Here is a 14,610-nt window from a genome sequence, read left to right on the forward strand (position 1 = left end):
TTTGTGCATTATGCTTAAGTTCAACCATGGAGTCTTCTAAATTGTACATGTGGCAGATCTGGTGGAATGTTGATGATATCCAATGGCCAGTAGTGCTCGTATTTGCCTATCTCTGCACTGTCGGGTTAGCTTCATCCAGCGACCATCTTTCAAAGTTATTGGCACACTATATAGTTGTTGTGCCATAGTTGCATGTTTTGGAAAAAAGCTACTAGTGGGTTGTACTATCTATTTAGGAATAGAAGATGTATACATGGAAGTTGTAGGGAAAGAGATGACATGGAGCATCTCAATTCCTATGAGTAGGGATTGGAAAAGAGATGTCATTTGGTTCACATCATAGGAACTTTTCTATTGAATATAGAGATGACATGTATCTCAATTCCTATGAGGAGGGATTAGAAAAGAGATGTAATTTGGTTCATATCATAGGAACTTTTCTCTTGAATATACGCTAATGTTTATTTTCCTTTGAAATTAAGGGAGCATAGGAATCCATTCATATGAACCAAGTGGCTCTAAAGCTATAGAAATGATATCATGTTTATTTCCTTTGAAATGTGGAGTATATGAATCTATTCCTATGAACCAATTGGCTTTAAAGGAAAAAATCCTATAAAAATCATATCATATAGAGTTCCTATGATATTCCTCGACACTAAAGGATGCTTGAAATTGCTGCGCGCGATACGATGGTCTTTCTTTGTAGACTCCTCACCCATCTTTATAGTTACCTCTCGAAGATGAATGAAATGATATATACATGGTATTCTACATGTGCAATTTGGTACACGAAAACTCGGTAAAAGTTTGCGAGGTTCGAATTTTCAATAAAGCTATATGCACTGCATTTCGGAACGGAGGGAGCATATGGCAGTTGCTAACACTCACGTGGAAGATTTGTGTGTAGGAGGAGTGGCTGTTCTGTTAAATGACATGGCAAAACTGACACTGTCGGATGCCGATCTAACGGTTCTTACGGCGTTCGTCAGGAAAAGGCTTGTGGCGAATGTTTGTCGGATAATGATTTACGGACACATGCATTGCATTGATATGTGCCCCCCTCTCTCTCACGCACACGCACCCTCACGAGTCACGACTCTCCCGAGTCCTCTCGCAGACTCGCATGTCGCACCCACCGTCTATCTGCAGGTAGACGTCACGCACATATGTGCTCTTCACACCCTACCCTCGGAACTTCTAAAAAACAAAAGACAACGCGCACATTTTATTTTAGCTCACACGTCACACACTTATACTATTACTCTTGCGGCGAACGTTCTTTGGGCATAGTATATTGTACTCTCACGAAGAGAAGCAATGCACGCACGCACTAGTTCTCTCACACCCACTCGCGGCTACATGTAGGAGCGCATTTTTTTGAAGCTGGTACAATAAAATCACTCCCACTATATATAAAAGCAGGAGCCTTAGCGCTTGCTTTACTAGGGTTCCTCTCGTTCACTCTCTCATGCTCTCCAGATCTAAGCAACACATAGGCGGCCACACTCTCTCTCAGCTCACGGCTGGTCACAAATCCGACCGGACAACCTCGACCGGGGCAGGGGTGTAGGTGCATCGTTCACGCTGTCGTCGGCGGCGAGGGAGGAGACCAACGGCTGCCCGCGCGTCCCGATCGGCGGCCGTGCCGTTCTCTCCGAGAGAGCGCCGGCTCGGGAGGGCCTCCGACCCCTTCTTCCTCCCTACGGTATTGTGGCCAAGATGCGGCCTCCCGATGCCGTCTTTGCCACATGCCGACGACCCTCAGGTATATATTCCTTCGAAACCTGCCTTGCTCTACTGCCCTAGCTCCCTTCGTGTGGATCCTTTTCTACTTCCGTCCGCTGTTCCAAAGCCACCTAGACTTCTACTATTATTAGAAGTAAAGCTAGTTCATACAGTCGACTCAAAGTGTTGGTTCAAATAGGGAAGAAAGTGGGAAAGATGTAGCATGAATCTAGGACTTGGTTCTAAGAGGAAACGGGGGAAAGTAGTAATATTTTTCACTGTTTAAATAACCGTATTTCGTATTTGCGCAAACAGGGATGTCTGTCTCCGTATCGTTTCTATCCGCGCAATCAAAAGCACACACCTCGGTTTTAGTACAACTGTGCAAAATGAGATGGCTATCCCTCGTTGCCGTCGTCTAACCTCCCGTCTTCAAGGTATCCCTACATTGGTACTAGTAACTAAGGTAGAATGACCAACGCAATCTAAAAGAAGCTGATTCGTACGTTTTACTTCCTGATTGAAGTGCAGGGACGAGCGAAAACAACTGCATCCTAGTCCGGAATGCACTTTCTACCAGTTCATCCATGGACCGAGGACTAGCTGGCACGGCTGCACGGCGGTTTTTTGTACAGGTGCGCGGACAAGAGGCATTGTGGTCTGCTTATTTCTGCAAATAGCGGTGCTTAAATTTAGTGGAATGCACAAGCATTTCAGCTGGTCAGTACACTGCATGGTTCAGTTCAGCATTCCAGCTGAGACCACAATTATAATTGGTTATTCTGGAATGAGAGAACCTAACCCTGAATGGTGGCAACATGAAAAAACCAGAGTGAACTCCAGGAAATTTAAGCCTGCCGGGAGGCCCTTTGCTCAGAGAAGCCTTGCTTGTTTTTTCCTGATTTGTAAACCTTCTCGCAACTTTGTCTTTTGCTGTGAACTAGTATATGTTTGTTATGTTCTAAGAATCATTGAGATGTATAAAATTGCTTAACTTATGCTTTTCAAGTTTTTTATGAAGATGAGTTTAATGTGAGTGTTCCACATGAGCGCTGGACTAGCGTGTGAACGTTTGGAATTTATTACATTGTGGCCTCAATTAACTGCATGAACCACTGTAACAAGATACATAGTTGATTATATGTCAGACAACAGATTGTTGATTGTTAGCTGGTCGATAGCCTAGTGTTGAAGCGAGCTGAGCCAATGTGCCGTGTTTTGCACAACTGCTTACAAGTGGGGTAGCACCAACAGTGTTTACAATTACTTATGTATACTTCGGCGCACGGTTCTCGAACGAGTGCTCTATTTCATCAAAACACACACTGCTCGTATGATAAACCATGACAACTTATGTCTTACCATGCCATATTCATGAAAAAACTAGTGAGGATGCATCTGTTTCAGCAACAATTACGATGGTTCTCACATGATTCACGGGCACACAAAAGTAGCAGCAGTTCCCATAGATGGATTCAAACAGAGTACTAGCCCCAGAGGGGTCGATAATAGGCAAGGTTCGGATAGTTAGACACAATCCAAACTACTATTAAACACTAGCTGGGGCAACTATTTCATGCCTCGATCTAATTTGGGCTGGACACAAGACGGACCTTGCCATGAACATCATCGAGGACGTCCCGCAGCAGCTCAATCCTGTGAACCTTCATGAAGACAACCTTGTGGCCTTGCCACTGATAAACTTGTTTGTGGAGGCATGCCACGTCATCTTCCTGCATAAGCTTGACAAGAATAGTATGCCTCACAAATGAAGGAGTAGCTTTGAACTTCTTGTGCTTCAGTACACCCTGGACAACACGCCTGACAAAAGTGAGGCTGGCTGCCTGTAGGATTACCAAGCCAAACTGGTCGAAGTTGTGTCTAGAAATGCTTTAGTTATATAAGGGAATTGATTGTGGGAGGGAACGTAAGGCTCTTTTTACTCCTTTACCTTATGCCCTTCTGATCTGAGTCACCCTCTTCTCTTCTACGGGGATTAAGAACTAGGCTTCTCATCTTTCTATCAGGATCACGTGTTACTAATCCGTAGACTCATAGGATTGATGGATTTAAGCCTTAGTTCAGTTCCTACTACTTCCGTATGTTGACCATTGATTCCGGAAGTTTATATTGTGATGTTGAGTGGTTATGCCACCATTTTGTAGGATGTCTCAAATCCTTTGAGCATTTACAGCCGTTATGCTGTCCGAGCCATCCCAGGCTTCTAAATAATCTAACGCATTTGCAAATCCCTTCTTTCCGTTCTCGATGTTCCCTTTGGGCCAGATTAACCACACTAATCGTTGAGTTGAGGTATTCTATTGCCTCGGCATATATGTTGGAGTTATTATTATGACCCTAGGTGTCTTAGAAGATTACCTAGTAAACTAGCTATGTTTTGTGTTCCCGGTGTGATGATTCTGGCCATTACTCTCGAAAGCATCCCGTGATGCCATTTAGTTAGTAGGCATTCTATTTCTGGGTTCTTGAACCCAAGATTCACTCCACTTACCTCCTGTTGATAGTGTTTGCTCGTTCCTTTAGGTTATTAGTAACCTTTGCATTAGTCCACGAGGTCCGTGGTATATCGTTCTTCCAAATACCATGAACCATTCTTGGCAGGAGTTCTTTTGAACCAAAAGGTCACGACCAGAGTGCTCTTAATGAGTTCTCCATTCTACATTGTGAATCTGCCAGTTCTACCCTTTCTCCATGGGTTATCCGGAAGAAATGTTGAGCTTCGCCCGACATACTAATCCATGCATCCACAACTCAGAAAAACATATGTTCCTTTGAGTTGTCCCCCTTTAGTTGTATCCTGACCCTCGTCTATCAATTGATAGTCAGGAGTAATTGTGCATTCGTGTTATCGATGCTTATTATCCTTGTGGTCCGTCAAGCCGTTCTATTCAGAATGACTAGGAGAAACAAACTCCAGTACCTCGTCCATCTCTGGGATTGGGTCAAAGTAGTTGTATTCCACAGATGAAATGCCAATCCAGTTTTGTTTTGTTCTACCTTGGAGTGTTACCATCTTTATGTCAAGAGTGTCATGAGAATTGCACCACCTCTTATGAATTCTTGATTTAGTGATACTCCTCGCCATCATCGTTCATTCCTCGGTCCCCGTGTTATTATAACTGGAATACCGACAAGTGAATTGTGATGTGTGAAATCAATACTCCTGGCAACTCCGTTGCTTGGTAGTTAAAGGACAATAATTTCATCCTTAGCGTGTTGGTTACTGAATCACATCCTAAGGTTGATCGTGCTACCTAGTCCATTTTTCCTGGTGCACCTTTCGATCAAGAGTTAAGATTGTGTCAATCCTTGCCTAATTGATCATATCGTCCTGCCCTTAAAAGCAAGATTGTTCTCGAGCTTAGAGACATATCGGTGGTTCGTGATTTTCCAGATATCTTCACGGAAGTATCACCAGGTCGTCCCCTGACCGATATATTGAGTTCGTGATCAAGTTGGTTTTCCAATAAGCCACTCTTTCTCCAAGAATCTGTGTTGGATACCCTTGAGCTAGTTGGTTAAGCTAGACAACAACTTGGAGAGCTGGAAGATAAAAGCTTGTCTAACTTAGTTCATTTCCAAAGGGATATCCTTGTGTGTGTGTGTGTGTCGAAGAAAGGTGATATCTTCATCGATTGGTCCTTGTGATCAGTTGATGGGTCTATCATCTTGTCAAAACTTTGATTTGAACATGGGCTATCATCAAGTCAAATCAGAACCAACGATGTTCATAATGTTGTCTTACTCGTGGTTGATCCCTCGAGCATACACCATTATATCTTTTGGGTCTGACCAATGCTATCACTTGTTCACATAATTATGGAATTCCATCTCCATGGAAACCTGGATGAATTGTTGTTGAGCCCATCAGCAACACTGCTACCTTCCTCATGACTCGTGTTGAACATCCAGCTAGTATTGGAAACTTTATAAGCATTATCTTCGTGTTCCATTCATGAAGCATATGTTGGATGAAAGAAGTGACTTACTCTAATTCATGTGCATTAGATGCAAGTTGCCGCCGTGAATTCGAGAAAGTTTGTTTTGCTTCCTCTGGAATCATCCCAAGTCAGTCATGCATATGTGCGAAGTATACCGTGGTTTGGAGACTTGCAACCTTCATTCTATATGTATCCCTAGCACACCAAGCCACTGACTGACTTGTTCAAGGAGAAGGAGTTCCTTCATAAGAGCTAATCCGGACTTATGAAAGAACTTCGATATCCTCGTTGATGGTTCCCAACCAGAACTCGGTAGTGTTTCGTTGTAAGACTACCATGTGGGCATGCTTGTCTGGGACAACGTGTTCACATGTTTGCAGCAGAACCAGCTCATGTTTTGGAGCTTACTACCGTAGTCCATCTCCCGAGAATCTTGCAACATCATCTCGTCGGTTTGTGTTGCAAACTTTCTTTTCCAGACATGCTGTCTGAAATATCATGTTACCATCCAGATCTGAATCTCAGGCAGATATGATGGATGGAACTTTTTCCAGGATCTATGATGTAGGTCCCGACAAGGTTGATGTTCTGGCCGGCGCACCTAGCCGGAAGATCCATTATTGTAGCTTCTTGATTAAGCAATTTGACCATCTTCTCCATGAGGATTTCATATGATCTATTCTAAAAGTTGTTCCTTATGGATTCCTGCGCTCCCGAAGTCCGACCTACTACTTGATGTTCAAGATACCAAACCACGTCTAATGGGTTACGCTAGAACATCAAGGAGAACATTAGAAGCGGAGTGCTAAATGTCTCTCGGTCGATCATCCAGATTTTGCTCCCTTGGCTTCGCTAAGGTGAAATCTGAGAAAGTGTTGTCCTCCTTTGCACCTGCATCCTCCATCACCGCTCATCATGGTAGTATGTTGTGTTGCCAGGATCCTCGGCACGGATGTTGGTAAAACCTTGATGAATATGGAAATGCTCAAGTTCTGGAGAGCATACTCAGACACTAGGTTATATCCCCGGTATCAACGGGAATGTGCCTTCCGCTTGCCGAGTTGCTCCATAACCATAGTTTCCTTTCCGATCTGAGTATGCCATTTCTCTGAACTCCTTCAAATGATCGTTTGCGATTTTCCTTGGGCCGGTTTAGAGAGTTTCCATGATCTTTGTATCAAAAGTAATTCTTTTTGCCACTTAAGGGAATATTTCTACGAGCCACCTTCCCTAAGGTGCCCCGTTATGGAGTCATGGCAATTATCTCCTCGCTACTTTGAAACCATGCACCATCTTATTCAGCGTGGAATTGTGCTTATCAACTTGAATCTTCGTTCTCTGTTTCACTTCATCCCTCTCTTGATGAAGAGATACTCAACTCAAGAGATACTCAACGTCGCATTCCGTGAGTTGATCGTGAGTTGCTCGATCTTTAAGGAGATCGATTTCTATAGAGTTTCCCTTGTCGTCATCGTGTTGGATGAAGATCTCGAAAGCAAAGACGTCAACGTTAATTGAAGCAACGGATCAACATCTTCGCGAAGAGCAATTGGATCATGAAGATCGTGTTAGCTTGTGTCCCTCTGTCTTCTTACCTCACGACTTGAATCTCGGGACGAGATTCTTGTTTAGTGGGGGTGAGTTGTCACAGCCCTAGAAATCTTCTTGTAATTAGTGGCATTGCATCCATGCATCATTTTCGATTTCAATTAATCTTGAAATGGGGATGTTGAAACCCTAGCACCAAATGCATTCAACTAGGTTCAAGTAAACAATATTTTCAATGAACCCAAATGCCCTTTAGAAAAGTTCATGCTTTTTTTAAAGGTGAAAACCTCTGCCAAAAATGATGGACCTATTTCTAGGCCATCCTGGATTTTTGAATTAAATCTTATTGTATTTGACTTTTGGGCATTCAATGCTATAAATAATTTAAATGTTCAAATAATGTTGGAACTATTTTTGGGCCACTGAAATAATTCAGCAAGTGTCCATGAATATTTTCAGGATTTTAGGAAATGCCTTGGTATTTTTCCTAAGCTCAAAACAGAGGCAAATAATTAGAAAACAAAAACAAATTAGAAAACAGAAGAGAGAGAGAACCTTACCTGGGCCTTACCTGCAGCCCAAGTGGCTAGGCCAGCCCACCTCCCCGGCTCCTGTCGCCTTCCTCCTCCTGCCAGTAGGAGCAGGGGCGCGTGGTCGCCCCGCGCGCGCGCCAGCTCCTGCTTCCACCGCGACGCCCGGCTCTTCTGAGGGCGCCACGGAGACGCCCAGAGACCCCTCTCTCCTCTCCCTCACTCGCTGCTCTCTCCCGACCTCTTCCCCCTCCTCTGCTCCCTCTTCCTCTCTGCCCGAGCGGAGCTCGCCGATGCCGATCGCCGTACCCGCGGCCACCGCCACAACCTCGCCTAGCTAGGATGCCCAGTAGCTCCGCCACCTCGCGCTACGCCTCTCCACCGAAAGAAGCCACTCCGGACGCCCTGCAACGACCGCATCGTCATCGTCTTCGAGCTTCGGCCGCCGGCAACCTCACCGGCGATTCGCCGCCTTCTCCGCCTCCCCGAGCTCGCCGAGAATCTCTTCGTGACCGCGGTGAGCCCCCGGTCATTTCCCCCTAACCCTGTCCCCGTTGGGTTGCCGTAGCACCATTCCCCACGAGCACCGAAGCTCGCCGCCGCCATTGCCAACGAGCTCCGTGCTCCTGAGCTCGGCCGCTCGCCCGAGCATCACCAGCGTGCTCGCCGCGCCCCTGTGAACCTGAAGCCCCCACGGGTTCGCCCTGCCGTGCCCTGTAGCGCCATCCCCGCTGTTGCCCGAGCTCCGACCGCCGCGGTCGAGCTCCTCGCCATCGCCTCCGTCCACCCCAGACCCTCCCGCTTGCACTGCTAGCTGCGCACGAGCCTCAGCTGCGCGTAGCACCAATCCGCTGTCCAAATGGTCGCCGATGAACGATTTCCGACGTGCTCCGCCGCGTCTGGACTCGCCGGCGTCGAGTCGCCGGCGTGTTTGACCCGTTCGACCTGGGGTTTGACCCCGTCTGACCAGAGGTTTGACCTCTCTCTCTCACTTACATGCGGGCCCTGCCCGACTAACTAAGTTAGTTAGGGCTAATCCTATTTAGGTTAGTTAGGTTAGTCGCTGACTAGTGGGCCCTGGCCCCTGCTAATTAGCTAAGTGTTAAATTAACTTAAGTTTAAACACACAGCCACTGACGTGTGGGCCATGGACTAATTAGCTTAGATTAACTTTTAGTTAGTGCTAATTAACCCTCTTAGTTGACTGAGTCACTGACCAGTGGACCCCACTGGTCAGGTTTGACCTGACCGGGTTAGTTGACATGCTGACATCACACTGACGTCAGGCTGATGCAGTAAAGCATTATCTGGATTTATGTTTATTCAGGAAATTCCAGAAAATAGTATAAACTTCTAAAAATCATATAAAATCAACCGTAGCTCAGAATGAAATAATTTATATATGAAAAATTATCAGAAAAATGCAATCTATCCATCTGTATCATTTTCATGCATGTCAAACCAAGTTATACCTGCTGTATAGGTGAAAACATGATAATGCACTATTTGAATTCATAGTTTGAATTTGAATTTGAACCTTGAGTTCAAATCAACCCAAACCTTTCTGTTGCTAGTTGCATTAGGCCAAATCACGTCATATTGCCATGTCATAATCATGCATCATAATTGCTGCATTGCATTGATTGTGTTCTTCCTTGTTTGCCGATGATTGTCCCCTCTCGATAGCCGTGATTCCGACGACGTGATCGATGACACCGATGAAGAACTATAATATCTTCAGAAGTGCCAGGCAAGCAAAACCCCCTTGTTCATTCCGATACAATCCCACTCTCTCGCTCCTGCTCTCTTTTACTGCATTAGGACAACAACGATTCAACTGTTACATGTTGCGGTAGTTGAACCCCTTATCCTCTGCATGACCTGTCATTGTCACAGTAAATAGATGAAACCCACTAGCATGAGTAGGAGTTGTTTGAGCCCTGATGTGCCTACTCATTCATGCTTGTTTGTCATGCCTGCTACTGCTTAGAGTTGAGTCGGGTCTGATTCATCGGGGATGAATTGGAGTGGTGATGAACATGTCCTACTGTGTGTGAGCTAAGTGTGTGAACACGATTTGGTAAAGGTAGCGGTGAGAGGCCATGTAGGAGTACATGGTGGGTTGTCTCATTGAAGCCGTCCTCAGGAACTGAGTTCTGTGTTTGTGATCCATGATACAGTTACTACCACGCATTGGGCCCGAAACCAATGGACCCTCTCGGCTTCTTAATCACCCTTGTCCTCTGTCCAGGAGTTGCAAGTAGTTTCTGGTGTTTGTAGTATGCTGGAGGCCGTGGACAACGCTGACCGAGGGGTGGGCTGTGATGCGGTAGGCACGTGGCACGGTGTACCAGGCGCCCGTTTGGTGTCTCGGGAACCCTGCACACATCGTTCGGGGCCGTATGTGGAAACCTCGGCCGGACTCCCTGCGGATGGAACCTGAATAGGTGATAAACCTGGACTAGAGACTTGAGTGTTTAGGTAGGCTGTGGCCGACACCCACGTTGGGCTTCCACTTGAAGGTTGCCGAGTACATGTCGTGTAAACGACGGTAAGTGGTGAGAGCATGTGTGTCGAAGTACACCCCTGCAGGGTTAATATCATCTATTCGAATAGCCGTGTCCGCGGTAAAGGACTTCTGGGTTGCCTATAACAGTTCATAGACAAGTGAAAGTGGATACTCTAAAATGCGCAAGATAAGCGTGAGTGCTATGGATGGCGTTCTCGTAGGGAGACGGGAGCGGGTCCATAGTGGAGTATTGATATGGTGAATATGTGGACTCGTGTGCGCCACCTCAAAAGAGTTACTTGCTGTCGTAGTTAGGATAGCCACCGCGTGAAAGCTGGCTTGCTGCAGTTAAACTCCACCACCCGCTTTGTTGATACCGATGCATATGTAGCTAGTTCTGATGTAAGTCTTGCTGGGTACATTTGTACTCACGTTTGCTTATTTCATGTTTTGCAGAGAGACGTCAGTCTCGCTAGTAGTCCCGTGTGGACTTCGACGTTTAGCTTGATACCTCAGCTACGATCTTGTGCCCTCGGCAGGATCTAGTAGATAGTTAGGCTTCTTAGCCTTTTCCATTTGTAGATGTCTGTACTCAGACATGTTAAGCTTCCGCATCTGCTTTGACTTGTATGCTCTGAATGTTGGGTCATGAGACCCATGTTTGTAATATCTGGCTCTTCGGAGCCTAATGAATAAATACTCTGAGTCGTAGAGTCTTGTTGTGATGCCATGTTGTATTTGCACATATCGAGCATATTGTGTGTATGATTGAAATGCTTGGTATGTGTGGGATCCGACAATCTAGTTGTCTATCCTTAGCAGCCTCTCTTATGGGGAAATGTAGTCTAGTGCCTCCTTGAGCCATAGTAGTCCGCTACAGCCCGGTTTACCGGAGTCCTGCTAGCCCAGCACTACTGCTCCGGAACACTTGACTGGCCGGCATGTGATTCACTTCGTTCCTGTGTCTGTCCCTTCAGGGAAATGTCACGCGGTGACATCCAGAGTCCTGCCTAGCCTGCTACAGCCCGGTTCACCGGAGTCCTGTTAGCCCAGTGCTACAGCCCGGATTCGCACGCTGCTGACCGACATGCTCGATGTTGATTCATGTATGCCTATCCCCGTAAGTTAGTGCCACTTTGGGTTCACGACTAGTCATGTCGGCCCGGGTTCTCTGTCATATGGATGCTAGCGACATTATCATATACGTGAGCCAAAAGGCGCAAACGGTCCCGGGCCATGGTAAGGCGACACCCGTGGGAATACCGTGCGTGAGGCCGCAAAGTGATATGAGGTGTTACAGGCTAGATCGGTGTGACTTAGAATCGGGGTCCCGACAACAATAACGCTAGAACGATATGTAGCCAACCGTGCAAACACAAGATTTGTCACATTCTTCCTGCTGAATGCGAGGTTACTATTGTCCATTTGGCTTAAGTTTATCAGCAGCATGCTTTTGACGGATGGGTATGTCGAAGAGGAAAAAAAGGAGTTTCAGGTGGGCAAAAGAGCTTCTGAACGTGTCGGGCTTCTATTTACAACATATTGTGGTCATAATCCAGTAAATTTTATGATCCAGGATGTTCATTCTATGGACCTGACCGATCCATTTGACTGTGACTGCCGAAAACAGTGCTGGAGTTAGATGTTGTTGCCCTTTTCAATCTGGTTTTTTTTTGTAAACCTGATGAACAATTAACCCTCGTGCTTTTGTATAGTTTGTAAGCTGGAGTTAGATGTTCCTGCCCTTTTCAACTCGGCTGTGACTGTCATATTTTCTTTGAAACAAGGCAAATGGCTTACCATTCGTTTAATTTAGAGTGAAATATTGTAACAAATCCCAACCAAGGGAAATAACATCACTCTCGCCGGCTGCTTGAGCTCACTGTGCATTACAGAAGCCAAGTGATTATCCCCCACCAGCACCCACAAACTTATTTCAAACTAGCACAACAAATGGGCTGTAAATTTTCATAGGAAAGGCTGCATGACCATGACAGATTTGGATTCTGACATTTGGGACCCGCGAGGAAATAGCCTATCCAAGGTGGTGTCGACTTACTAGCCAGTCAACAAATGATTCTGCCTACCAGCCGTTGGATTGACATCCAACATCTGTCGTGTATCTTCTATCTCTTGTCTTCCTCTTCCTCCAGCCGCCCAAACCAAACCACCCTGTCGGCTCCGCCTGCTGCCGCCTCCCATGGCTGGTTGCGCCTCCGCCGCCCTACCGTACGTACCCTCCAACGTTGGCTAGTCCCTCCCTCTATTCCCCCACACATCCTATTATTCTCCGGTGACGTCAGCCCCAACACGCACCCGCGCCCGAACCAGTCAACCCTCGTACTCCCCTCCGCCTGCGACTGGACCGACGCATCTTCAACGGCTCCTGTTTGTTTCGTCCGAGGCCTCGTCGTCGTCCTCCGCCTTGCGGCCTTGGTTCGCTCGCCGTGCGCGGTGCGCCGCCCTCTTGCGTTGTCAACGTCGTCAACAACCGAGAGGAACAAGGAGATGACTGTACGTGGAGAGGATGACAGTAGGGACCCACCAGCGTCATGGCAGTACGCAAGCAAGTGCCTCTATAGTACAAGCCCAAAAATATGGTTCCTCCTAATGGTTGGACATCTGGGGCTGACGCCATTGTCAACGTAGTCAATAAACAAGAGAATTACACTACGAGCGGCTGACACCAGGGACCCAGCCAGTTGTGCATTTTTTTAGGAACAAGCAGTTGTTATTTATACTAGTTTTAGCGACGGATCAGGGTAACAACGGGGCTGTGCGGGGGCTGTGGCCCATCTAGCCAGGGTTTTATTTATGTTTACCACATCATGAGCCCAGTTGTGTTCTTTTCTTGCTGAAAATGGCTAGCCCAGTTCTATTTTTTTAAAAGAAATACCCAAACAAGGCCTACTTGCTTTATCGGCCCTGCTGGGCTGCAAATATTTCAAGACGAGGAGAGTTTCATTCGGTTTGCCCAGAAATGGGTTTTACATTTTTAAAACACATCAAACCGGGAATTAGTTTCAATTTTTTTCCATTACAAGATCTTAAATTCCATTGATTTTTATGCGTGGACAATTATTTGGATTTTATATTTATATAAATTATTTTTCAAAATAGTTTGAATGTGAATCGATATTTCTGGATTAAAAACTATTGACCGCACCGAAATATGCAAAATTTCGTATACTTTTTAACCATGGCCACAATATGGGGTGTAATGCTAACAAAAAGAAGATGGGCTCCATAAAAATTCTTAAGAATTAGCAAATGGGTTGTACATTATTAGAAATAATGGCAGATGGGCTGTATGCTGTTTTCCACAGATTTGAGGCTGACTTGTGCGCCTACTACAGGTTGACGCGTATGCTTTCATAAAAAAAAGGTTGACGCACACGCAACGCCCTGTCAACTTAGTCAACACACGAGAGCAGTGACTGTTGGATGTCCATCCAACAGCTATCGTGCTTCTTCAATCTCTGCTCTTCATGCTCCAGCCGCTCAAACAAGCGCCGGCGGGACTGCCTGCTCCCTCCTCCCGCGGCCGGCTATGCTGCCGCGCAGGCCCCACGGCCCCACCGTACTCCCATCGCTGGCCTAGCCATCCCTCTACTCACCCACACATGTTGTTATTCTCCGGTGACGGCAGACGAACCAGTAAACCCTCGTACTCCTCCGCGTGGGAAACAACTGCCGAGTATTCCCTGGCTCCGTGTCATTCCCTTCCTAGGCCTCGCCGTCGTCCACCTCCCTGGTGCTCTCGGCGCGGCCTGGTCAACGTGGTCAATGAACGACATCCATCGGAAGTGGACTGTATGTGGAGAGGCAGACAGTTGGGTCCACGGTCGCACGCAAGGAAATGCCTCCTTATTACGCGCAAAATAATGATTCCTCCACCTGACAGCTAGGACCCACAGGAAGGGCCTCTGTATTTCGCGAAAAAATGTTCCCCCCGCTGACAGGTCGGACCCACCAGCTATATCTTCGCACGCAAGGAAGTGCCTCCTTATTACGCCCAAAAAAATGAATACCCCCTGCTAGCTGGGACCCACCATATTGTTGGGCTGACTTGTGGGCCTACTAAGTTGACGGGGACGGAGGGCTTTGTCAACTTAGTCAATACTCCAGTGACCGTATGATGTCCATCCAACGGCCATAGTGCTTCTTCAACCTCTGGTCTTCTTGCTCCAGCCGCCCAAAGTAGCGCCGGTCGTGCCGCCTGCTCCTGCCTCCCGTGGCTGGCTGTGCTACCGCGGAGGCCTCACCGCCCCCATACTACTCCCACCACTGGCCAGGCCATCCCTCCACTCACCCACACCCCCTGTTATTCTGC

This window comes from Triticum aestivum, chromosome 1D (genome assembly GCF_018294505.1).
Source record: "Triticum aestivum cultivar Chinese Spring chromosome 1D, IWGSC CS RefSeq v2.1, whole genome shotgun sequence".
In the NCBI taxonomy this organism is placed as follows: domain Eukaryota; kingdom Viridiplantae; phylum Streptophyta; class Magnoliopsida; order Poales; family Poaceae; genus Triticum; species Triticum aestivum.